The 24,176-nt window shown below is 39.5% G+C and overlaps 2 protein-coding genes across 3 annotated transcripts in view; one reads left to right on the forward strand and one right to left on the reverse strand.

Annotated features, from left to right (window-relative positions):
* The window catches only part of RSPH14 (radial spoke head 14 homolog), a 77,063-nt gene that overhangs the window by 15,494 nt on the left and 37,393 nt on the right, over positions 1–24,176 (reverse strand). The window lies entirely within an intron of this gene.
* GNAZ (G protein subunit alpha z) overlaps positions 5,589–24,176 on the forward strand; it is a 49,945-nt gene continuing 31,357 nt past the window's right edge. The window contains exon 1 of the mRNA XM_014894695.2: positions 5,589–5,977. The gene's annotated coding sequence lies outside the window, so the exon portion shown is untranslated. The remainder of the gene's footprint in view (positions 5,978–24,176) is intronic.

The raw sequence follows: 24,176 nt of genomic DNA on the forward strand, positions 1-24,176 counted from the left end.
AAGACTGCAAATAGTGGTAGAAGACAACAGGAAGAAATTAATGGGAACATGAATTCAGTCTCATTGTGTAAGCACTTCTTTTTTATATTTTCTCCATTGTTAGACTGTTAGAAGTGTGGGGGATATGTTATTTTATATGTCATATTATGTTACGTTATCTTTGTTATTTCAAAAATGACCTGATAGAAATTTCAAAGAAGCAACTGAAGAAATCATAGTACTGACAAATCCATTGCTTCTATTTGCTGCTCAGGCCTGCTGGCAAAGCTGCAATAAAGCAATTTTATCCTACAGTTCACACTGCTTCCACTGGTGCCAAGATGAGCACAATTGACTGGTGAGGACTGATAAAAGCTCCTGAAAAAAAGAATACAGTACTACAGGTGGGTGAAATCCTTTTCTGCTTCAGATGCTCTTGCTTGGCAATTTTGTTTGAAATGAGAGCACAAGGAACACATCTTGATTGGAACCACAGGCCCAGATGGCTGCACGACGTGAGTGGAGCTGGGTGGAAAAGCAGATTGAGCCTCCCCTCTCCACTCACACCTGCTGCTTTGCAGATTCCATGTTTGCCATGGGAAGCCATGTTCTGAAGGAAAACTGCTTTCTGCTACTGCATGAAAATTGCTCTTCAGTAGTGCTTCCCAGTGTCTTTTAGCCTATATTTTATTTCAAGCAGTGAAAAATTCAAAAATCCTAATGGAATACAAGCCTGCCAAGGTGTGGGCTGCTTTGAGGATGATTTGTTTCTTGAAGTACCTCCCCAGTAAACGTTGAGCACAACAGCAATGTGAAGCTGTTACTTAACCTGGCCTAAAATATTAGGTCTAGCTTCTGTAAACATGGCAGATTAAGCACAGGCACTTCAACAGTACTACTTAATGTGCTTATCTATAAGAACATTATATACAGAGGATTCAAAACACTGTCAAACTGAAACAGAGAACACACTTTGTGTGCCTACTTTGTACTTTATAAGTGGGTAGGTAGATAGATGGCAAACTCTTAGAGTTTATGTAGATGCAAAACCACCTGAGGGCCTGACATTGAGTAAGTGGACAATTGTCTGAACCAATTATTGAGTTCTGACTGCAATATTCCAGATTTTTTTAAGCATTGGACTGGAATTTGAAGTCCCCATAGTAAAGCTACCTGGATGCTCCCAGTTCTTCTCCTATAGCTTCCCAGAATTACCTTTGTGTCCTCAAAAAAATTGTCATCCATTTTTTTTTCTTTAACTACCAAATAATTTCTGTTAATCAGATGCAAGGAGGTTATAAAACAGATAAATAACAGTGCCTGATGAAATTGTAGCTATATCTTGTGGTTCTTAGATAAAGTGGAGTTATCATGCTTAAAGGATACAAGAAAATGTGAAGTCCAATTATAAGATTTTTTTCTCAGTATCTATTAAAATATATATTTAAAGGCCCCCCCCTTCTGAGGCCCCAATATAATACTTCTTCAGCTGGTAAGAACATAAGTGGCAAAGCTAAATATATTTGAAATTAATACATTTCTTTTTGTTTGTTTGTTGTGTTATGTTTCTGTTTGTTTGTTTATTATTACAAAGAATTTTAAAACCCCACTAAATGTCTACCCGTGTCCTCAAGTGGGAGAGACCTACTTTAAAGGCATTCTTCAGTGAATATTTAAGTATTCTTATGAGGTAAAAAACCCCCAACCAGGAAGATCACAGGAGGGAAGAGGGTACCCTAAGAATAACCAACAACCTGTTGCTCAGACCACTTTAACAGAAGATCTGAAGCTGGTACAATTTGTTTTAAAAGCTTTGGTTACAAAAAATCCCTGTCACTCTTTAATTGCATCTCCTGGATGTAATTGCCAAATATCTCTGTATTTTGATCTCAAGTGATTTTTTTTCTGTTCAACCTTCACAGATCCTTTGTTGTATACTTTACTAAGCGACCCCCAATTTGAGTTAATGCTTGAGGGGGTTTTGGTTTGGTTTTTTCCCCATTCCTTTGCCCTTAATAGTGAAAAATGAGCAAAGAATATTTTAATTCACCTTTGTTTTTTGGTTTTTGTTTTCTTAATAACATAATAATGCAGACTTGAAGGGCTCTTAACAACGAACTATGTTCCTTTTTCTTATTTCACAGTATCACTGTAGCTTTCTTCCCATGGAGGCTCTGATAGAATAGGAATGTGTGGATCCATCCCAAAGCTTAGGATAAGCAAGGACTGCTCTGGAAAGTTTCCTGCACAGGAAAGCCAAGGAATCCTCCAGGGCTCTGGGAGAGCAGGTCTCCTGTAACTGGATTTAATGTTCGTTTTTCTCAACTTGGCTTCAGTAGTGCTGATGCAGCAGCTGAAACAATGAGCTGCAAACACAGTAGGTCCATAACAGAACTGTGAAGGAAGGGATGTAAAACACTCAACATTTGTAGGGTTTGGTTGCTATTTTTTTTTTAAGAAGTTCTTTTTTAGTTGATTGTGATATTAGATGTAATGCATTGTCTGGGTTCACATTCTCAAATATCCCTCATGATTTGTTCTCAGAGGAAGAGCAAACTGCTGATATTAAGCAAAACCCTCAGTTACCTGCAGGGTGAGAGAAGATAAAAGGGTGAAATCCTGGTAGAAAGTGAATTTTCATCCTAAATGATGAAGCCAAATGAGGTCAGGCTGATACCACCTGATAGAAGGTGCATTCATGATTTTTTTCCCACCATCTCACAGTCACTGATAAAAAACAACAATATATGAAATAGATATAAATATCAGATCCCAATCATCTGTACATGATGCTATTTTAAACTCTTCCACGTGAGAAAAATGGTTAAAAATAAAAATACAGCCTTCTTATTCTCCTTTAAATGTTCTGTTCAGTTCTTCATGCTGAGAGAATCACAGACCTGTCTATAAATATCTAACCCAGATCTACAATTGCTTGTTAAAAAGAGTGTGTTTGGTAGAAGATTGAATGAAATACAAAATGTCTTTTATTATATTTTTATTACAGGCCAGATGTGGCCTCTCAATTTACCCTCTATCATTTGGAGATGTACATTCACCAAGAACATTGCATGTGTGTGTATAAATATTTTCATGTTGTCATGGTATAATAAAGGGTAATTGATTAGAAAAATCCCTATGGGATTTTCCACTGAAAAGCACATTTTTGTTTTAGCACTATTGTCTTCAAAATAAACATGTATGACTGCATCTATTTTGATTGATCCAGCAGAAAGCAGCAGTAAACAGGCAAGGCTTTGGCTTTTGGCTAATGAGTAGCACTGGCAAATGGAGTGAAACTCGTGCAGCCAACAGGCCCAGGAGCTGTGTCTTGGAAGCTGCACCTCAATAGTCCAAAGCTGCTCCCTTCAAACTCAAGCCTGCTCTGGTGCAGGGAAAAAGGGGACATTGCTGACATAGAAGAGGAAATGGAAATCCAGTTAGATTGCCACAGGTTCCTAAAATTACTCTTTATATTTCCACACAAACTATTCACTTTCTATAGCTATTTCTGTGTATTCAGTCTATCTGTTTACAAAGCACAACATTCAGAGTCCTGGGCTGAGGATCTGTATTTCTGTGATGTTTGGCATTTAATCAGCTGTCCAGGCTATTTGGAGACTTAGTTCTCTTTAAACTCCTGTGGGAGCTTAGCTACATGTAATGTAATCAATACATGCTGAAAGGCCCTAATTGAGAATTTCTGGATGCAGGATAAGGTAAGACTGAAGAAAACTTAGACATAGCTGCTGAGACATTTTTCGGACAAGTTGGTTTTTAACTCTGCCATTAATCAACAGCAAGCTCCCATATGGTGGTGTTAAAATAACAGCCCCTAAACTTCTCAGACCTGTCCCATTACCTAGGTATTGCACATTTGTAATTCTTTCACTGCCAACATTTGATCCATGCTCTGGTGACTCCCTCAAAGCAGGAGGAAAGCAGGTGTTTACCTACAGCAATGGAAAAGGCCTAAAATTGCTCTGTGTGCAGACAGCATGCAAACGCTGATGGTCCCAGGCAGGATGCTGCTGGTTGGTGCTTTATTTCTGCCACAGTTGGTTAGTGTGTGGAAGATGCCTTTCCTCACATATCAAGTACTATACTAAAGATACATGTAATGTGACAGTTTCTATAGTAACTACTTGTTCTTTATGGAATTGCAGATTAGACCTGTACACCTTTTTATTGTTCTTTTATCCTATTAACTCAACTACTCAGTTACCACAGATACTTTTTTTATTCTATTCCCTTGCCAACATAACTATATCAGGGATTCATGTACTTGCAAGTAAAGAGTATATATGAAAAACAAAACACTTAAAAGTTTTAAATTGACCACTATCTGATCTTATAAATGCACTGAGATGTTTGTGCATGTATATTGAAAGCTAAAATTTCAAAATAAGACCGTAGAAATAATCGTATTAAAGCAGGTCAAAATTATTATTTGAATATTACTGTTTTGCTGAGAGAAGAATGCCAGTTATGTATATGACACTTCTTTTCTAACAAATTTTACTTGAACAAATTTGCCAGTCTAGATGTACTGGCAAACTCTTTTAATGTGAACAACATCTAAGATTCCTTATGATAGGAAAATTTTCTCTACATGATTCTAGACTGATTTTTACATTAAATTATTTCATTATTATAATTCATCAATGTTACGGCTCTGCTGATAATATCAGTACTGGAAGTGGTATCATTTACAGGAATCAGATGCTTTCTGTTTTGTATTATGTTAGCCTTATTGTGGGAAAAAATGCCTGCATCCCGTCTGTGTGAGAGTCTCTGCTGCTGTCTCCTGCAGAAGTGTATCAGTAACAAATCAAGCTTATAAAATTAGCAGTGTAGGGAGAAATCAGCTACTTGATCAGGGCTGCAGATTCAACAATGCAAATAGTATTGTAGCCAAAAGGAAAAAGACACTAGGAAAAATGTAAAATACAAATTGGGTAAATCCATTCATGAGATAAAAAGAAAATTATACCCGTCGTTAATTAAAAAAAAAAAACAAACCAAAAAAACCCTGTAGTAAATTACACATACACAAATGCAAGAGGTAGAAAGGGAGAATCAGAAAAAATTATATGCCCAGTACTGAGAGTAATTGAGTGATGGTAGAAGCGGAAAGCAAACAGTAGATAAATTCTGTGTAACTAAAGAAACTGTTTTTTCTCCCTTTACCCTTGACCGTATCCTTCCAACACGTATGTGACCGGTCGGCCCTAAAACACGCTTTGTGGAACCGGTCCTGGAAACTCGTGCTGCTGCCAGAGCCGGGCACTGCTGTGCTGCAGCGATCAGGGCCCGCGGGGCGGCCTCGGGCGCGGATGCAGCTGTGCAGAGCCGAGCCCGCGGCGCGCCTGTACCCGCACATTATGTAACGCGCGGGTGCAGCGGGGCGTACGAGGCGCCGAGGAGCCGCAGACCCCAGGCCAACACCCGGCTCCTTGTGCTGCGCGGTGGGGCGGGGGCTGCGGGGGCTGCGGGGGCTGCGGGCCCGGCCGCCCCCCGGGCGGGAGCCGGAGCCGGAGCGGAGCCGGAGCCGGAGCCGGAGCCGGAGCGGAGCGGAGCCGCCCGCCGGCCGCGCCGCCGCCCCGCCCGCGGTACCCCCGCCGTTGGCGTGGAAACGGGCTGGCGGCTCCGGCTCCTCCTCCAGCGCCAGCCCCGCGCTCCCCCTGCCCGGCTCCCCGGCGAGAGCGCGGAGCACCTCCCTGTCTCCCGCGGGGGGCCGCCGGACAAGTGCTCCCACTGCCGCCCTTAGAAGAGCCCGGGTTTTTACGGTTGTGTTTTCTAGGGAGAAGATGGGAAAGGGCAGGTTCCTGCTCCTGCTGGGGCTGCGGGGCTAGTCCCTGCAGCCGTGGTGTGTCTGCTCGGCAAATCACAGATGCTGATGTGAAAAAGGGCCAAAGCAGAGGAGAGGCGTCAGTGGATGCGAGCGTTTGTACTGATGGATTGAGGAGGTGGAGGCTGCCTGCCTGGTGCTGGAGAGGTGAGTGCAATATTCCGCATTTCCTTCTCTCTTAAATCAGTTCAGTGAGGAACATTTCCAAAATAAAAAGGTACATCTAAAGCAAGAAGGAAAAGATGTCATTTTGAAACAATAAGCTATGCTTCTGCTAGATAAAAAATATGAGTGTCACTGTGAGGTAGGAACATTTCGCTGCGTGTAGACAAAAAATAGTAAGGGGAGGCAGGCTGCTGATACAGTGAAAATGACCTTCTCAAGGGATACTGGCCTTCTATTAGCTACTGCTTCAGCTTGGGCTCTTTTTCTAAAAATTAAGTAGTCCCCCTATCCTAGCCTGAATCGTAACCCATTAATAGCCAATACCTGAGCTTTAATAAGATCTGTTGCGTTCCCTTAATGATTCAGAAAGATAATCCATTAGATTCTGCCTGCTGGGAGAAGAACCTCCACGCTATGTAGCACCTCCTCCCAGGGAAATGCAGCCTGGATAACATTCTACCAGAAAAGACTCCTGCTGCCAAATTTCTGTAATAAATCCTCCTGGTAACAGTCTCATCTGCTCATTGGAAGGATGTGTGGCTCTGCAGAGCCTGGATGCGTTCCCTTTCCATGTGTGCCCATGCATGTGAAGGAATGAGGAGGGTTTATATTAACCTGCACCTGTGGACGGCTCCCATCTGCACTTGTGAACCACAAGTTTTTTGGTATATTTGCATTTGCATTTTTGGTGAGTGCTTCATACCAAAATCCCAAAGCTTTCAATGTTAGCTGAGAGATCTGCAGACAAATAGATGTCAGTTTAATTTCTGCTCATAGAACTGATCTGCTCTGCTTTTGGCTGTTTCACTGTAGAAGCTGTTTAATGTGTGTTCTTGCAGTATTTATTCTGCAAGATACTGACCTATCTCAACGTTTTCCTGGGAAGATTTGAGAAAAAAATCAGTAGTTTTCCCTCCAGCATTTCTTTATATTTGTTGATATCTATTTTTTGATAGCCTCACACCTACAAATTGGTTTTTATTTGGGCTCAGTATTTCGCGCCATTGTGGGTCACACCCTTCGGGTGGCCATCAACATCTCATCTATACAGGTTACAACAGCAGGTCAGGTGCTGTGAATATCTACCTGTGGATCACAAAGGGGCTAAAAACGAGTATTTATTTTGGGCTTCGGGGAAATTTTTGTTCTAAAGTCTTAGGGGAGACTTTATGGATATAGATGTTCGAAGTCCGAGCTGATGCCTTAGGTGCTGTTATAGGCAGAAATCCTCACTTTTCTTCAACAGGCACAGATTTGACAGCTGAACAGACACAGATCTGCAGAACAGAGAGTGTTTTGCCATTAACTTGGCTGTCTCCATCAAATCATTTGTTTGGAAGCTATCATGCAAAAAGCACAGATCCCTGCCCTTGGATAAAGGACATTATCAGAGGAGAGGCCTATGTGTATAAAAGGATGAAGATCCAGTCTTCAAGAAGCCAGTGACAGGTGTAATCAAAAGAAAACCTCTTAGTTATAAGGCATATTTAGGAGAAAAACTCATGCTATCTTTCATTACCAAAGCACTGATTGCATTTTCAGAGAAGAATCCCCTTCTGTGTACATATGTATGCTTATAAGGATAAAAAGCTGATTAACTCTGTGTAAGCCATGGAAATTTCACTCTGACAATGGACCTTACAGAGAGGAATAAACTCTGTGTGCTACATAAAGAATGCTACACCTCTGGCTGAGATTATGTGCTTGTCACTTCACAGGCTACTGGTGAGCAGAGTTGAATAAGTCTTCTGGAGGTACTACCTTGAATTTTGTAAGCTTCCAGTACAGTTTCATGTCTCAGTTGCAGGCCTTGGTTTTGAATTTAGTGGTGATAATCTAAAAATAACCAGCCAGGTAGCTCTGAAGGACTGAAGTCAAAGTGTTCTGCTTGTCTCAGTTCTGGTTATGCTCTGATGGAACAAGGTGTGTTAAATTTTAAGGGGTGTAAATAGAAACAGAAATTTGTCCCTTCTTAAAGTATCTACCTGCTAAGCAGTGGGGAAGGGGATAAGGATAACAGAAAATTCTGTAGGTAATAAAAGCTCAAATCCTTAAATGGTGAAGTCAGCTCTTCCTCTGCAACTTAAGCAGATAAGGATTTTGACTGCAGATAGAGCCTTGGTGGATACACAGGGGTGAGGCAATGTAAGGGAACGATGTCTTTTTCTCTCCTCCTCTCCATGAATTAAAGAAAAATACTTTCAATTCCTTTGGGTTAAATCACAGTAATCCCACTTATTTCAGAAGAGACTCTCCAGATTTATGTAACTGAAAATGAGAGTTGAATCTGACTATTTCTGCTAAAGTTTTGGTCTTGCTTTCACAGGAGTTATTGGAAGTTTTGTCACTTATTTCAGTGGCAGAGAGCCCAGCACACACGATTTCACTGATCAGGCTCTCCCTTGCCTTTAGGAACAACAATGTTGAACAGTTTTGTAGCTGGTTTCAGTGAGGTCACTCACTTTGAGTGAGGCTCAATGACAAATTCAGTAACTTTCTACTTGCATCACAAACTGTAATTCATATATTATCAGTGATTTGAATCATGTTTTTTTTACTGAGAAAATGGTACTGTTATTCCCATGTTAAGGCTCACAGTACCCGCCCTCAGCAGTAACAGTTTCTACACAAGCAATCAACTATTTTCTCTAAGAGAAAACTTATTCAAAGGCCCTTAAAAATAAAAATTTTGGCCTCCATGCATAAAATCATATTTATACTTAGAAGAATTTTCCTTTTTTTATTTAAATAGAAGACTAAATTTTGTTGTGATCCCCAAAGTATCCAGAATAAATCCACATCCATTACTAGTTACAACAGATTCCCTTCACCTGCTTCAGAAGATAATATGACTTGTATTTTGTATTTTATATTCAAAGTTCACATTTCTATTAAACTTTCCAGAATTCAAGACTGGTGATTATGAAGTCCAAATTTCAACTATTATATTGATGAAAGAAAAATCCCAAATGGGAAAAACTATACTGTTCCAAAGCAACCAAAATCGATTCTCTTTGCAAAGTTCCCTGGAAATGTAAGGTATGTGGAAGAGACAAGATGACAGAGAAGGGCTAAATTCAGTTTGAGTTATTCTGTTATTGAATCAGCAGTTGACACATATTAGCAATTTAAGTTGTTTTAGCTTTCAAGTGGAATCATGGACAGAACTTAACCCTCCACATGAAGGCTACAGAGAGAATTCTCTTTAAACTGTTGCTTTTCCTTAACACTGAAGGGCACTGGTGGAGTTGGATGGAAGGAAGAGATGAGTGACCTCTTCCATCCTACCCAGACTTCAAACACTGGTTACTATTAAATACATTTAAATTCACAACTAACTAAACACAAGGCAAAAATTAGAAGAAAACTGCTTTATATGTTTTTGGTTTTTTTTACTTCTTCAGTTTAGAGCATTTTCTGTGGTTCAGCAGAAGCTCGACTCTCCTCAGAATCCCATTTTATTATTTGGTATTGGACACTCAATGATTCATTAGGGAACACAGTTTTAGCCAACAAATCCTATTTACCTTTTGTTTTCTCTTTAAGCCCCTTATACCAGAGAGTTGTTTCTTCTCTGGATTCCTAAGCCATCACATCAAAAAGACAAATGTGGTAACACTTCCACATGATTCTAAATGGCAGAAATAACCTGTTGGATTTCCAGTCAACATCTTGACCAATAGAAAAACTTAAAGAGGCAAATCCAAAAATTCTAAGTATTTGTTTTGCTCATACACATCAAGAATAATGACCAGAAAGTAAATAAGAATTTCATAGGAACTACAATTGGTTAATGTGTTATTTTTACAGTGGATTTATTAAATAGTAATTGCCAGGACTTGGCAGTTGGAAGGAATTATTCTCATGATGTCCATCACATGGACATGTACATATGGAGTAGTTGTTAAGGCTCCCCTTTTAGCTGGTGGAAGAAAAGGAGATTTCTCCATTGGAGTTACAGAGACCAGTTTCTGACTTCCATGTTAATGTGAGATTGAGCTGACCTCTGGAAATGACAGCTCCTCTCCACTGCCTCTGAGGGAAGCACTGAGTGAGTAGCTCTGAAGTAGCCACCTACATGCAGATGCTAAATCTGCACAGATGAATCCCACTCACACTGTCTATAATGTAATATTTAACCAAGCTTTACTAGTTAATTATGAAGATATTTTCGTGGTTCACCATCAATATTTGTAAGTCATAATGCAGTTGCCATTCCCTCCCTACCAGCCCTGTTTCCTTGATAGCAGCTGGGCTGGCATTGCTTCCTCCCCAGAGCATCTCAGCAGTGCCATTGGCCATGGCCCTGGAAAGGCTTCCCTGGACAGCCCCACTAATGCAGAGACTTGAGCAGCTTTTCCTGGTGATCCAGGCAGTATTCCAGCATACACTCCCAGTGTGTTTCTGCTGCTTTTCTGTGCCTGCTTTCTGTATTTTCAAACCTTGCCCAGACAATGTGGAATAAGCACCTTTATCTCCATAAACTGCACGAACACAAATACAATTAGGCAGCATAGCAAGTGTTGATGTACAAACAGAGTTGACACAGTTGTGTTGTGGAAGGAAACAACACAGTGGAGCTGAATTGATTACAATTCGGTGTCATGACACAGTAACAAAAGCCCAGCTGGGTGTTTAGCTCTGAGAGGGCTTGCTGTTCAGAGGGGGCATGCACCTGGTTATTATATTCCTTCCTTTAAAAGAGAAGTGTGTGTATGATTCAAAGGGATACCTAGCAGCTAAGGGAACATCTTTCAGATAGGGATGTTAATACAACTTGAGCTATTAGATTGGATTTTTCAGGTAAAGAGTTTTGTCTCTAAATATTACCAGCTCAAGTCATATAATCCAAATATTGGAATGTGTTAACAAAATATGATTTCTTTTGGATATATAATATCTATTTATACATATATATGCATCAGAATATTGTTTTTTAGTTTGGATGTCTTATGAGGAAAGAAAGACCAGGATATGGGCTGTTGCCCCTCTCTAGTGTTTATGAGAGGATTCAAACTAGTACTACAGGAAATATTTTTTATGCCATTTAAAGCACTCAATTCAGTAAATTAATGCATATAATGCTAACCAAATCCTTTACAAATTAAAATTTTCCAGAATTAACACTGTTGCACTGGAGCATCTCTCTGTACTGCGGGCAAGCTGATTGTTGCAGCAGGGCCTTGGCAGGAAGACTTTCTCTCCAGATGCTTTTCTGGGCCTGACCTTTTAAACTTGGCAGAGTTCAGGGTGTACCACAGTAGAAGCCACTTGTGGTCGGAAGATATTCATATATTCTTACCATTGCTAAGAATCTATTGAGCTTCCATGTTGCATTGCTCAGTAATGGTAGAACCTCATCTTAATCAGTCATTTCAGAGACATGTTTTTAATCTCTTTAAATCCATCTATGTCCATGAACAGATAAACTCACCTTAATTTGTAATTCAGTGACATTTATGTAGGTATTTAAAATTCTAAGGCTAGCCTACTTCAAATTTGAACAATTGTTCTATTATCATCATATTGTTTCTGTTCCCTGACTAGATGTGCAATAAGTCCTCTGATTATGTTTCATGCTGTGAATGTTCTCAAAACCAAATCTGAACTTTGCCTCATAGCTGTGATTACACAGGTGTGTCAAGTTTGCTTTTTGCATGTGTGCTCACAAAAAGCAATGGAATACTGAAGACTTTATGTATTTTTTAAGTTACAGCAACAAATTTTTGGCTACTAGGTTCAAGGGAACAACAGTTGTTTTCAATGTGGCAAGACTTGAGGCTGATGTGCAGTTCAGTATTGTATCAGCACAATATTATTTGCTCTCCCAGGTCAAGTAAATATAAAATGGTCTAAACAAATTAAAATATCAGGTAGCATCAGGGACAGGTAGGAAACAGTGACTTTTAACACTGCAGACCACAATTCTCCCTTTTTCCAGAGGCCTGATTGTACCCTGCAGTCCTGAACGGTGCAAATTCTATATAACAGAAGTTAAAACATCAATAAAGTAATAACAGCAATAACCCACCATATAGACAAAGAACTGAATTATTGGATCTCTTACAGTCCCGTTCTCTGTCAGCACACGCGGGTTATAAACTAAAATTAAATGTTTACAGAGGATATTACCCTGGTCTGTGACAAGAAAAACCTCTCTCTTTGCAGTATCCATGGCACAGAAATTCTGCTCCTTTCCCACTTCTGCAGCCAAGGAAACCAAGAACAGCCACTGATATTGTGGCCTCTTGGGATCGCACCTGGAAACTGTTCTAATTCCTGCTGTGATTTAGGCAGCCCCAACCTGGCTCTACAATAAAGGCTGGGTCACAAAAATTCCTTTCTCTCTCAGATTAAGACTAGAAGTGCTGGAGTTTCTCTGTATTCTTGATTACTTTGTGTTGCTTTTCCAGTTGTGTCTTCCAATACTGGAAAGCAATGATCCCCAAGTAGAAAATACTGGAATATTCCAATTCAGAAATAATTTAGGCAGAATTGATCTGAAAGAAATGGGTGATGCCTATTATAAAAAAATTGTGCTTTGAAGGGGAGGTTGGGCACACAGGCATATGGAACCCTGGGAGTACCTTTAAATGTTGTAGACTTGATTACCAAGTGATGGGAGAACTTCTCAGTGAGCAGCACAATTACAGGCTCTAGGTGTTTTCATTCACTCTCTTATTTGTGGCGTTGGATACCTCCAATGATAGGAATCTGTAACTCATCAAAGCTTATCTATACAACTGTAGCTTTGGATTTTGGATACATTATGTTTTCATGATTAACCTCTCAAGAATTATTCATAGACCTCATTGAAAGTTTACATAAACAAGTCAATTCAAGAACATAGTGAAGTGTTTGTTTTAAAGGAGACCAGATGGAATGCTGTCAATCTATGCAGCACTGTTCTTACTCAGTTGTTAGATATGGTGTAAATGGAATTTCTTAGACATGGTGTAAATGGAATTTCTTAGGCATGGTGTTTATGATCTGTCTTTATCTATGTTGCAAAGATTTATAGTTGATGGAGGTATGTTAACAGTAAACTCATTGTTTACTTGGTGTCTGCATCTTATTGTCAGAATCATCAATCATAGATTCCATAATTTCTAAGATGTCATTTCAAAGGATTTTTTTTCAGAGTTATCTAGTTACAAAATACATAGAAAATAATGTTTTTCACTACAGTTTCTTAAGCTTCTATTGGGTCAGAGGCAAGTGGTGATCAACAGAATACAAGCAACAGAAGGTCAAGATTAAAAGATCTCAGAAAATAATACAGGTGTGTAAGAGGTCAAGGACTTGACTCTTTGTGGCTGATGGTGGAGACAGGAATGTGACAAACACACCGAATTCACGAAGCAACAGCTGGATTTTATTGTGGTGCCTCCTTTTACAGGGGCTTTGAATCTCCCTCACTGACAGATGTGATTGGGTAATGGCTGAGCTCTGCCCTGCTCACTGGCCCACGGTACCAGGTCCAGTTCAAAGGGATTGGCTGCAGTCCCCGGTTTGGGTTTGAAGCTGATCTATCCTTAACGTGCTTGGGGACCTGTTCTTACTCTGGAATGAGCTAGGCTGGTTGAGTTGGTGTCTGTCATGGCCAATTTATCTTGTGCAGCTATAGACCAGCTACAGCTGTCACAGCTCTTCCTTTTAACTTTTGCAAAAACCTTTAGAAATGTCACCCTTACCAATGAGCTCCTTCCTGCAATCAACACAAAAAATGGGAAGGGACAGTTGAAATTATTTTTGTGCAGAGCACTAGTTAACAGTAGACATGATAATCTGAAATATAAACTAAAATTGTACCTCATTCTTATGAACTGGAAAAAAAGAGTTCTCAGAATAGCCAAGGAAACACAACTGGAATCATGATGACAATGTACTGATTTGTTCAGTGCCATCTCTGTGCCTCTAACACAGCAAACCTCCTTACAGCTTTTAGTGGAGGTTTCCCTATTGCACTGAGCCTTCAGCCAGCAAAGAGGTGACACAAACTGGGGTTTATTCCTCCTGAGATATTTGGCACAAAATATTGTTTGGGATGAGGAGACTGCCAGTAGGTGTGGGTCAGTGGAATTGCATCCTAATGGGATTGCTGCCAGCTGGAAGAGATTGGAAGCAAATTGGAATTGCTGTAAGGTGGGTTTGGGCTGAAAGCTAAGCCAGTTGTGAGTTCTGTAGCTATTGCTTGCCTTTGTGCCTTTGCCTAAGATGGGCAGACACCTTATCAGGTATTTTCCAGAGGTGAGATGTAAGAAATTTTATGTGCCTTGTTTTCTAGAATGCCTGTAGCTTTTTGGGTAGATCATGAATTGTTCTCTTACTAAAATGCGTCCTGAGGGGGAAGTTTTCCAGCCTTGCTACAACAAAGATGTGAAAGTTGTTTGAAAGTCAGAGATGGCTTTAAAAGGCAGCAGCCCTTTTCATCTTTTCATAGTTAAAATACTGATTCCAAAACCTGAATTTAAAAGTTTTGAGGCATGCTGTAAATGAACCAAAACATAATAAAATCTGTGCTTTTAGGCACAATTATCCTGATAGTTATCAATCAAGGAGCAGTGTGATACCTAACCAGTGTGTTCACTGGTGTGATCACTGTAAATGCAGAGCCCACACCTCTCCACAGTCAGCCAAGTAATCTGAGTGCCCTCAGCGATGTCCTTGCAGTCCTTTAATGAAGTTTTCAAGATTAATTATTGTTCTGCTGTGCATTGTGGATATTTCCCTCCCACCCTCTCCCCTTGGTAAATCTGCTTTGTGAGTTTAAGGTGGATTTGGAATCCCTACAGCTGCTTTAGCTTTAGCACTGTTTTGACCCAATATGGCTTGCTGAGAAATGTGTGTCCAGCCCCTGTGCTGCAGGCTGGATGTGCTGTGGGTAACCTCCACCCATATGTATTATTTCGTGTCCCAGATCTGTGCCTGTTTCACAGAGCTGTTTTTACAACGGTAGCAACAGTAGATTTTTAGTGAGCAAAAAGAAATAAAATGGTGAGTCATCAGCTTTTTTTCCTGCATATCTCATCAGAGTGAAATGCAGAATGCTAACTAGAATAGTTAGGAATCAGCGATAAAATTCCAGCTTTATGTGCCATCTTAATAGTAGGCTAGAGTGTTACCAGAAGTATTTTTTTCCTGGTAATATGAGAAATGAATAACTAAGGATCCACTGCTGAATAATGAATAAACTAGAAGCTCGATTAGCACCTTTCAGCTTTCAGATAATTTTAGTGCTGCAGCTACTTGAGTCAAGTGAGAGTAAAAGGAGCAGAAAAGCAACGACCTGAGATGCAGCTGAAGCTGTGCTGGGAGGGTGCTGGTGTACATTTGGCTGGTCAGTGAGGCTCCCCCTTAAGCTGACAGGACAGCCTCACACAGGCAAAAACTGCAAAATTTGGGGGTTTTACTGTTAACAGTAGCAGTAGATCATGGGTGTAGTCTCAAAAATCAACCCATCAGTTCTCAAAATACGATTCAGGAGCCTGCTTCAAACAAAAGGAATGAAACTACCAGGATCCCCAAATAGTGAGCTGACCTCTGTGTACCTTAAAGAGGAGGAGACAGTTCCAGTTAGGGTGTGATACAAAAGGGAAACTTTTCTGACCTCAGCAAAGGAGAGGAGAGAGAGGGATTATTTAGAGACAGAATTGAAGGGCTAAAGGATAAGTAAAAATATAGACATATTGGCTGCATGACTAGGAAGTTTGCAGGAGTATAGAGAATAAAAAAAATATCTAGGGAAATATCTGAATGATGAGAATGCCCTTACACGCAACACAACTTGAACAGGAGCAGAGATTACACTGCTGCCCACCTCTCTCCACACACACACACATATATACACAGAAAAGTACTGGTAGTGTTAATAGAACACCAAAACCTCATCAGTATGTGCAGCAATTTTTGAAGCTACATCTGCAAATATTACTAGTAGTAGTACAGTTACCAACGAAAATAAAACATCAAGAAAAATTACTGGATTTTGGTTTATCCATAATAACAAAAAAATAATCCATCTATCATTCATAGGTTTTAGGTTTGGGGAAAAATAACAATTTACAAGTTGGTTGAGGCTGAAAAATAAGAACTTTGCCCAGCTAAATCTAAATCATGTTACTTCTATGTTAAAGTAAATATCCAGATTAAAAATCTACACAAGCTTCCTCAAAAGATGGACTTATATTTAGCAGCTTATTTTGTTAACGACCCATTTTAAAAGTAATTACTATTAATCAATACACAATACCTAGTGTTTTGTATTTGTTTTATAGACAAAAATCTATTCTTGGAATGAAATGAAAGCCATCCACAGTTTTGACAGAATCAGTACAGCCCTATGAATACACGAAGTTATCCAACCAAGTCTTGTCATAGCATGACTCAAAATGAACGTGGTCAAATCTGCCCTCTGCTCTTCTAAGATTGATGAAACCTGGGAACAAACAGGGAATAACAGCAGAAGCCAGGTTGGGAACATGTGCACAGAGCAAGAAATTAATGTTGAAACACAGTGATACTGATCATGCTTCAGCATTTCCTAGAAACACAGTCATGCTGAGATCATATAAAAGCGGGGAGCTGAAAGTTAAACTCTTTTCCTATCTATTCTTACACAAGTTCTCAGCGTAGATATTCCAATATATGAAGAGTATGAATCATGCACTAAATACTAAATTTTCATCAGTAAAATGGTCTACATTGCTGGCACTTTGGTATCCTGCTTGCAGTGCTGCTAAATACATTGTGCTCATTTTCCTCCTGTTCAAAACCAAATATAGGCTCATTTCAGAGCCTACTGAAGTCAATAAAACCATTACTTTTTCTGGTAAGTGGATCACAGCCACAGCACTTTACAGGGTTTGGAATATTTTCACTCTGATTTTCTCTTAATAAATACTGTCACTGTTTCTGATGAAGAAGAACTATGAATACCCTCAGCCCAAAGTGTCACTTACCATATAGTGCCATTTCACCACAATTGCTTAAGTTCCTCTAGCTCATTTTACATTCTCATTTAGTGTCACATAGAAAGATTTTTTCATCTCAGTAGAAAAAGTAAGGTTGAACAAGAGGTAAAACATAACATTATCTAAGGAACTTAAACTCTTCAGAGCACAAGTGGTGTAAACACACTGAGATTATTGCTAGACACATTTGCACTGCTGCTTTAGCTTCACTTTTTGGATAAATCAGACCTTCAGCCTCTTCAAATCTGCAACCTGCCTCTCCATCCATGACCAACTTGCTTATTATAAGACTTTTAAAAAAGTCTGATGAATGGAATTTAACCACACCAGTGTCCTCTAATAGTCATTGTATGTTCAACACAAGCTTCTTATATTCACTCATGAGCTAGGAGCCAACAGGGAGAGCCTGGGATCCCTCTGCCTGTGGTGGTGGGTGTGTAACTGCAGCTGGGCTGTGAGGAGGGTGTGATCACCCCTCCAGAGGGAGGGAATTGAAAGGAGAGACTGAAGAAAAATCCTAGTAGCTGCTAAACCTCAAAAGGATGTTAGGTTCTTTCTGGCAGTAGCAATTAGTGGGTGGTGGGGTTTTGTGTTGGTGTTTTGTTTTGGTTTTGTTCAGGGGGAGGTGTCAGTGAAGGAAAAATGGGAGCTAAAGAAGCTGATGCATCAGATACCAAGGTCTTGTTGCTTTACTATGAGTGAAAAAGAACTTTGTTTCTATAGGTCTCTACAGAACTTTATCTAGATGGCAAAATGATGGCTTGGCTTTTGAAACCAGGACCTTATTAGCCATTGTACAATGTTGTACTTAAATGTTTCTGGTTGCAGAGTTATTTTCTGTGAAGTAAAGTATATCTGTGTTTTGGGTTTGGCCCAAAAACCAGAACCTGAGTAACTTCCTTCATATTCTTCTTATAAAAAGAGGTCCTTTGAATTAGAGAGTAGCTCCGACACCAGCTGAGCTGTCTGAGATGTACCTGCCGAAGCTCTTGCAGGCAGCAGCAGTGTAGGACTGTCAAAGCTTCTGAATTTCAAAAGAGAAGCAGAATGAGACCAGGCGTAGGCTGCAGCTGTAATCTGTGCTTGGTAGCATCCAAGTCCTCTCCCATGAGTCACACTTCTGAGAACATCGTGGATTCTCTTTAGCCTCTTGGGAATTTTATTTTTTTTTTTTTTGCCCTGGACTGTAGTCTAATACTTCTGCTTCTCATCTCCCTTCTGTGGATGAAATAATGTTTAATTTGAGTTGTTAAGAAGAAACCTAGAAAATCCACAGTTCTGATATAGATGCCTTCTGACAGAGTTCATATGGTTAATTTTATGTGTGGCCTAGGGCTGGAAAATACTCTATACCCTACCAACCAAATTCATCCCTGATGATAGCCCTGCCTTTTATGCTCATATTGACACTCTCCTCCTTTCTTTCTCTTACTATATTAGAAATAGCATTTTAATTCATAATTCTGTCTTGTTGTGTGTTAATAACCTGACAAAAGTGCTGAAGTTTTCTTGTCCTTCCCTAAATTAGACCATCATGAGAACTATTGGCTTGATTCTTTCACTGTACTGCTTTCCTCTCTTCCATTTTGACCAGCTTTCCAATGTTTTTTCTTCACCATGTTGCTCTTCCCTCTCATGCTTTCATTGAGCTGCTGCCTCTGAACTCCCTTACGATTCATGTGAATCTTCTAGAATCCTTTTTTGACTTTTTCCATGTTGGTAACTCACTGCTCCTGCATACTCATTCAACCTATGTCTGTTTTTCTGTTTTTTCATTCACCAAGGTTCTTTTGATTTGTTCTCTGTGAAACATTACTCATTCTCTGTTGCTTAGTTCCCAGCTTTAACCATCACATTGCCAGTCCTCCCATGCTTTCACCCGGCCTTTCCATGCATTCAGTGTTTATTACTTCTACTGAAACAGTTCCTGCATTCTGCTCTTCTTCCAAAACATTTTGCTTTGCCTTTCTCTGCAAGGTCTATTCTTGCTGACTTTCCAGTCCTGATCCACTCTCAACAATGTCCTTTCTCTAGCAAAACCATTCTGATGGAAGTCTGACATCCTAGGCAATTTCTTCCACCATGAACACCCTGGATTTATTATCTCCTTTTTTTTTTCCTCCTAGTGTAATTAAATTCCATATGTGCAGACCCATCTTTACAGATTCTGAGTCAATCCTTTCCCTCTGGTCTTTTTTTTTTCCTGTGTGCAGATTTCTGCTGATCTTATGCCAGTATGATATAGTAAGATGTGCCCATCTGCTCATCTCGCCTCATCTTTCCTTCCTCTATTGCTATCTCTTCCTTCCTTTTTTCATGGATGCAGGATTTCTTGCTTCCTGTGTTTATATACCATTCAATTTACCCTAGAAATCTTACCTAGCTTCTGTGACTTTATTCTCTCATTCCTTGCCTTAATCTTTGCCTTTCTGCCAGTTCCTTCCCTTAAAACCAGCAGAACAATTGTGATATATTTCTGTCTCCAAGATGCTTTCTTACACATCATCACAGATTAAACTCATCTGTTGTTTCCAGAATTCTCATTTACTGGAGCATCTTCTCCTTGCCTCTTGCTTGGCCTTGAGCATCAACCTTTGAATCTTCACTGGCTGCTTTTCTCTATTGCATTAAACAAACCTCCTGTCTTCAGGACACTGTTATCTGTACCCAGACTCTCATGTTCTCACTGCAGAGATTCCCATAGCTCATGCCTGTCACTGGAAAGCTAAAGCAAGCATGGTTTTGTTTTATTATGTTACCTTTTATGCACAGGAAGAAAAACTTCCTTTTACAAGGCTGTACTGTTCTCCTATTACAAATCTCTCTTAAAATTTCTTTTGCTCTAACTATCAAAATGCCCTCATCTTTCATAAGGTATTGTGTGCAATAAGGTTGAATGAGTGATAGGAAATTTACTGTAACATTAATGAACAAATCTAATGGTAACTAGTGCTTTTTTTTTTTAAATGTAATGAAACAATCTCCTTAGCCCTGTAAGAGTCATGAAACAGCAACCCTGTGGTCGTGAGTCTTAGCTCTTGAATCGCCTACATAAGGCCTATGGTCCCACTAATGACAAAAGCCAAACAGCAGCACTAATGAAGACATGCCCTCCACTGCTGTCATCACCCGAGGTGCTTACAAAACACTGAGTGGCTCCTGCATTTTGTTTGCTGCTTTACTGCACACCTTGCAATGGGCCTGATGTTGGTACGTCCCTAAAGCAGATGCTGTGTGTGTTGTTTCTTCTCACCCTTGTCTAGCAGCCAGGATTTCCTGCACACCCACTGTTAGACCCACTGTAATATTCTTGTTCTTGGAATGTTTTTTCATGCCAGTCTAAAGGTCACCCCTAAAGTGGCTGCTGTGGCAGACTCTGGGCTTAGTCAAACTGCTGTGAAGCACAGCAACTCCCTGTGCAGTCACTGGCACTGCTCTGGAGTTTTGGCCATGCAGCCCAGAACAGAACTGGTGTACAATCTGGCTCTATTTGCCAGTCTCATGTCTGGTTGTGTTGGTGCTTCTCATTGTTTCACAGTAGTTTGTGGATGTTGCTAAATCCACGAACTAATGTGAAACAGTGAAACCATATAATAATTTAAATAACTACCAAGAATTTTTGGTATTAATGCTTCACAGACTTATGTTTCCAACTTCCTCTAGTAAGTGGAGTGTGCATAGTTAAAAGAAAAATAATTAATAGGTTCTTGTTGAATACTTGGTTTGTAAGAAATACTATGTTTTCACTATAAGTTTTTAGGTTTCCCAAAATCTTAGATGAAGCCTGCATGCTATATTTTGGCTGAGTGATATACTTAGCTAGAGGATATCCCTAACCAGCATAATTTGTGTTGTGGCACTGCTAAAATTTGTTGGATATTTTCCAAGCAATAGACAAAGATGATTAAGCTAATGAATATAATATCTCACTGTAGCAAATCTGTTCTATCCCATGTCAGGCACAATTATATACTGATAGGTCTATGCCTGCACAGTAAGTAGTTTTCTTTGGGTTCTCATTATTTCCTTGTAAAACTTCTTTCTGCCATGTATCACAGAATGGTATCCCCAGGTGGCAATTCTGTTAGTTATGTCGTTATATTCTGTTAGTAGTTATATTGTATGTTATATTGGATATTATATGTGTGTAGTTATATTCTGTTAATTCTGTTGGTCTGTAGTTATGGCACAAATATGAGTCTTTCTATAGTCACAGTGGGAATCAACAGATGAGAACCTAATGGACCTATCAATTGTTCTTCCTGGGGCTGGTGGCAGCCAGTGCTGCTGACACTAAGGAGCTCATGGTATGGCACCAGCTCTGATCAGTGCCCTTCTCATCTGCTGCCTTGGACTGAATTCTGAATTAATTTTTTAAATCACTGTCCTTTTACCTTCTTTGCCAACCTTTATTGTAAGAATCCCATCCTTATACAGCAGCTTCTGTTATTTCCTGTTGTTTACTGTGGCCGAGGTCCTGTGCCATGAATATGCATTTCTTGACTGACTTTGCTATTCCTCTTATTTTGGTATCTTTTGCACAGACATTAATGATTTCTTGGCTCCATCTTGGGGAGTTGGTATAGAGGTTAGGCTATCACTCAGTTATCACTGAGGCTAATTATACTTGAAAACTCAACACATTTCTTTGTCACAAACAGTATCTCAAATTGGGAATCTAAGAAATGAACAAGCAGAAAAAAATCTTTGAAAAGATGTGCTTAAGGGAGTTAATTGACATCACAAAGAACCACCATGACAAAAAGGGACAGAATTTGGTAGTGTCCAGTCAAACACTCAGCTAATTAAACAATGACACTTCTTCACTCATCTGACTAACAGAATACACGTTTTAACTGCTGCAAGAAATAAACCTCAAATACAACAGCTTTCTCTGCTGTTTTCTTGTTCAACAACTACATCTGGCCCACCCTTTGTTTTGGATGGGATTATAGTGCCTTAATGTGTAATTAAAAGTTTTGTCATAACTTGAACATACTTCCTTGTCTTTCAGGTTTCAGTGATTGTATAAAGAGAATGTCAGTTGTATCTGTGGCCACAGTTTTAAAATAACTTTTTTCTGCAATAAAAGGACTTCAATCACCATACATTAAACAGTAAATTAATTTCTGTGAAGTTATTTCAACCTTGTATTTCTACAGCACGCATGTCTGGGACTCTTCTGGATGCCTTCCAGATACAAAAATCTGGACCAATTTTCCCATTTCTTGTGAGTCTCAGTTCCTTTCTTTTTCTCTCTCTCTCCCTCAAAAAAAAAAAAACCCTGCTTAGTAGAACACTTGATTTCTTCTTCAGTAGATACCTTGGGTATGTCCTGATATATCACACTCCCTTGTGTCTCCTTCTCTTTCATTAATAGAATAAGAAATGATTGAAAGTTAAAACGTGCAGAAATAAGGATTTGTTAAAGTACAGTAATTCTCAGTGGATGTGTATAATCATTAGAAACTGATTACAGTAGCTTGGCTTACACTTGTAAGTCTTATATAAGTTCTGTGCCACTTCTTGCTAGATTTGCTTGAGTTTGCTTTTACATGGCTGTAAAAGCTTTTTACTGTGTGAGTGAGCTGGTGGTCATGAAGCTAAATTATCAGACCTCTTGCATTTGAGGGATAACCCAGCTTTGTGCCTACAACTCCAGCTGAAACTGCTGCTGCCAGCAGCATGCTGTATGCACAGTCTCTGTGCTGTGACAGTCACAGCACTGGTTTTGTTCTCAGCTTAGGAGTCACTGCCTTGCTACAAGATCACAGGGAAAACCTTTCCAGGTAGGTTCTGTAACTCTGCATTCCATGGTGACGTGTCAGCAGCTAATGAATCCAGAGACAATACTTGCATCTTTCCTTATGGAAGCCTTTACAACTGAATTGTGCTGGTGTCAGTCTCCCTCCCTATGCCTCTTCTCCATCTGCTGCCATAATTTGGGAACGTGCTGGGAAAAGGGATGTTTATATTACACACACATGGATCAGTTTGCACAAGTCAGGAGTGATGGATAGGGGCAAAGAGCGAGCCTAGATATGAAACCAACAATAATGACTGGTTTTATTGGCTACAAACGAGTGGTCAGAACATGGGAACACTACACAGCTGCTCAGCTTAATGGGCTTCAACACTTCCACATGGTAACCAGTGCAGAATTTTGTCCTTCCCACTCCAGGAATTGGTAGCATTCCTCTTTTGATGATGGAAATATATCACTGTTAGGTCAGGATTTGGGGCATGTTAATCTTACCTTGTGGGAAAAGCTACCCATTCTAGTCATGACAAAACAGCCCACCTATATTGTCAGATTTAAAAAACCCATGTTTTCTTAACATTTTGAGCCTTCAGTTGTCAGGAGAAGGCAAATACGTTCGTTTAGATGCAGATATTGTATCATCTGGTCATTTGAATAGTAATTTTTTTTTTAAATAAACTTTAGACAAGTGAGCAAGTGAAAGGAAGCAATAGGGCTTTCCACTAGAGTAACTGAAAATACACTTACCTAATTAGAAACTTACAGCCATAAAACACTTGTAAGTTTAATATGAAATCTGATTTTAAAAACACAACAAATTCTAGACTGCCTTATTTTCTGTGTATCCCAAGAAAAAGTAAACCTGGTAAGAGGAATTTCATCTGTATGTACCCAGGGCAGTAAACTGTAGTAATGTAATACTACATGTGAAGTTTCCTGAATTTTAAAAAGTATTGATTGTGAACACGAGAGATTTTTTTTCACTGTATATGGGAAAACTTGCTCAAATAAACCAAACTTTCTTACTGTAGAGCCTATTTGAAAATAGTGTTTACTACTCTGCTTTACAAAGCAATAATATAATCACCTCATTGTGTTCCTACTTGAAATAGTGATATCCAAATATCATTGCAATGTATGCAATAGGAATGACTAGAAGTCAGAAAAAAAGAAAGAAATTCAAGAGTGTAAAACTAATTTATACTCTAATATGTGAGTGTAACATACTAATATGTGTATTTACATACTCCTGGTCTTTCCTACAATAAGTTCTACTTTACCTTTTTTTGGTGTTTAACATATTAATGAATGGCAAACAAAATAGTTGATGGGTAAAACACTGTGGGATATGAATGATGCCTCTCAATGTGTTGTGGAAATATGCAATAGGAAATACTCCACAGAATGTATGAGCTGAATGAAAACAAAAAATTATTCCTGAGAGATT

This window comes from Sturnus vulgaris, chromosome 19, assembly GCF_052056855.1.
Source record: "Sturnus vulgaris isolate bStuVul1 chromosome 19, bStuVul1.hap1, whole genome shotgun sequence".
Taxonomy (NCBI): Eukaryota; Metazoa; Chordata; class Aves; order Passeriformes; family Sturnidae; genus Sturnus; species Sturnus vulgaris.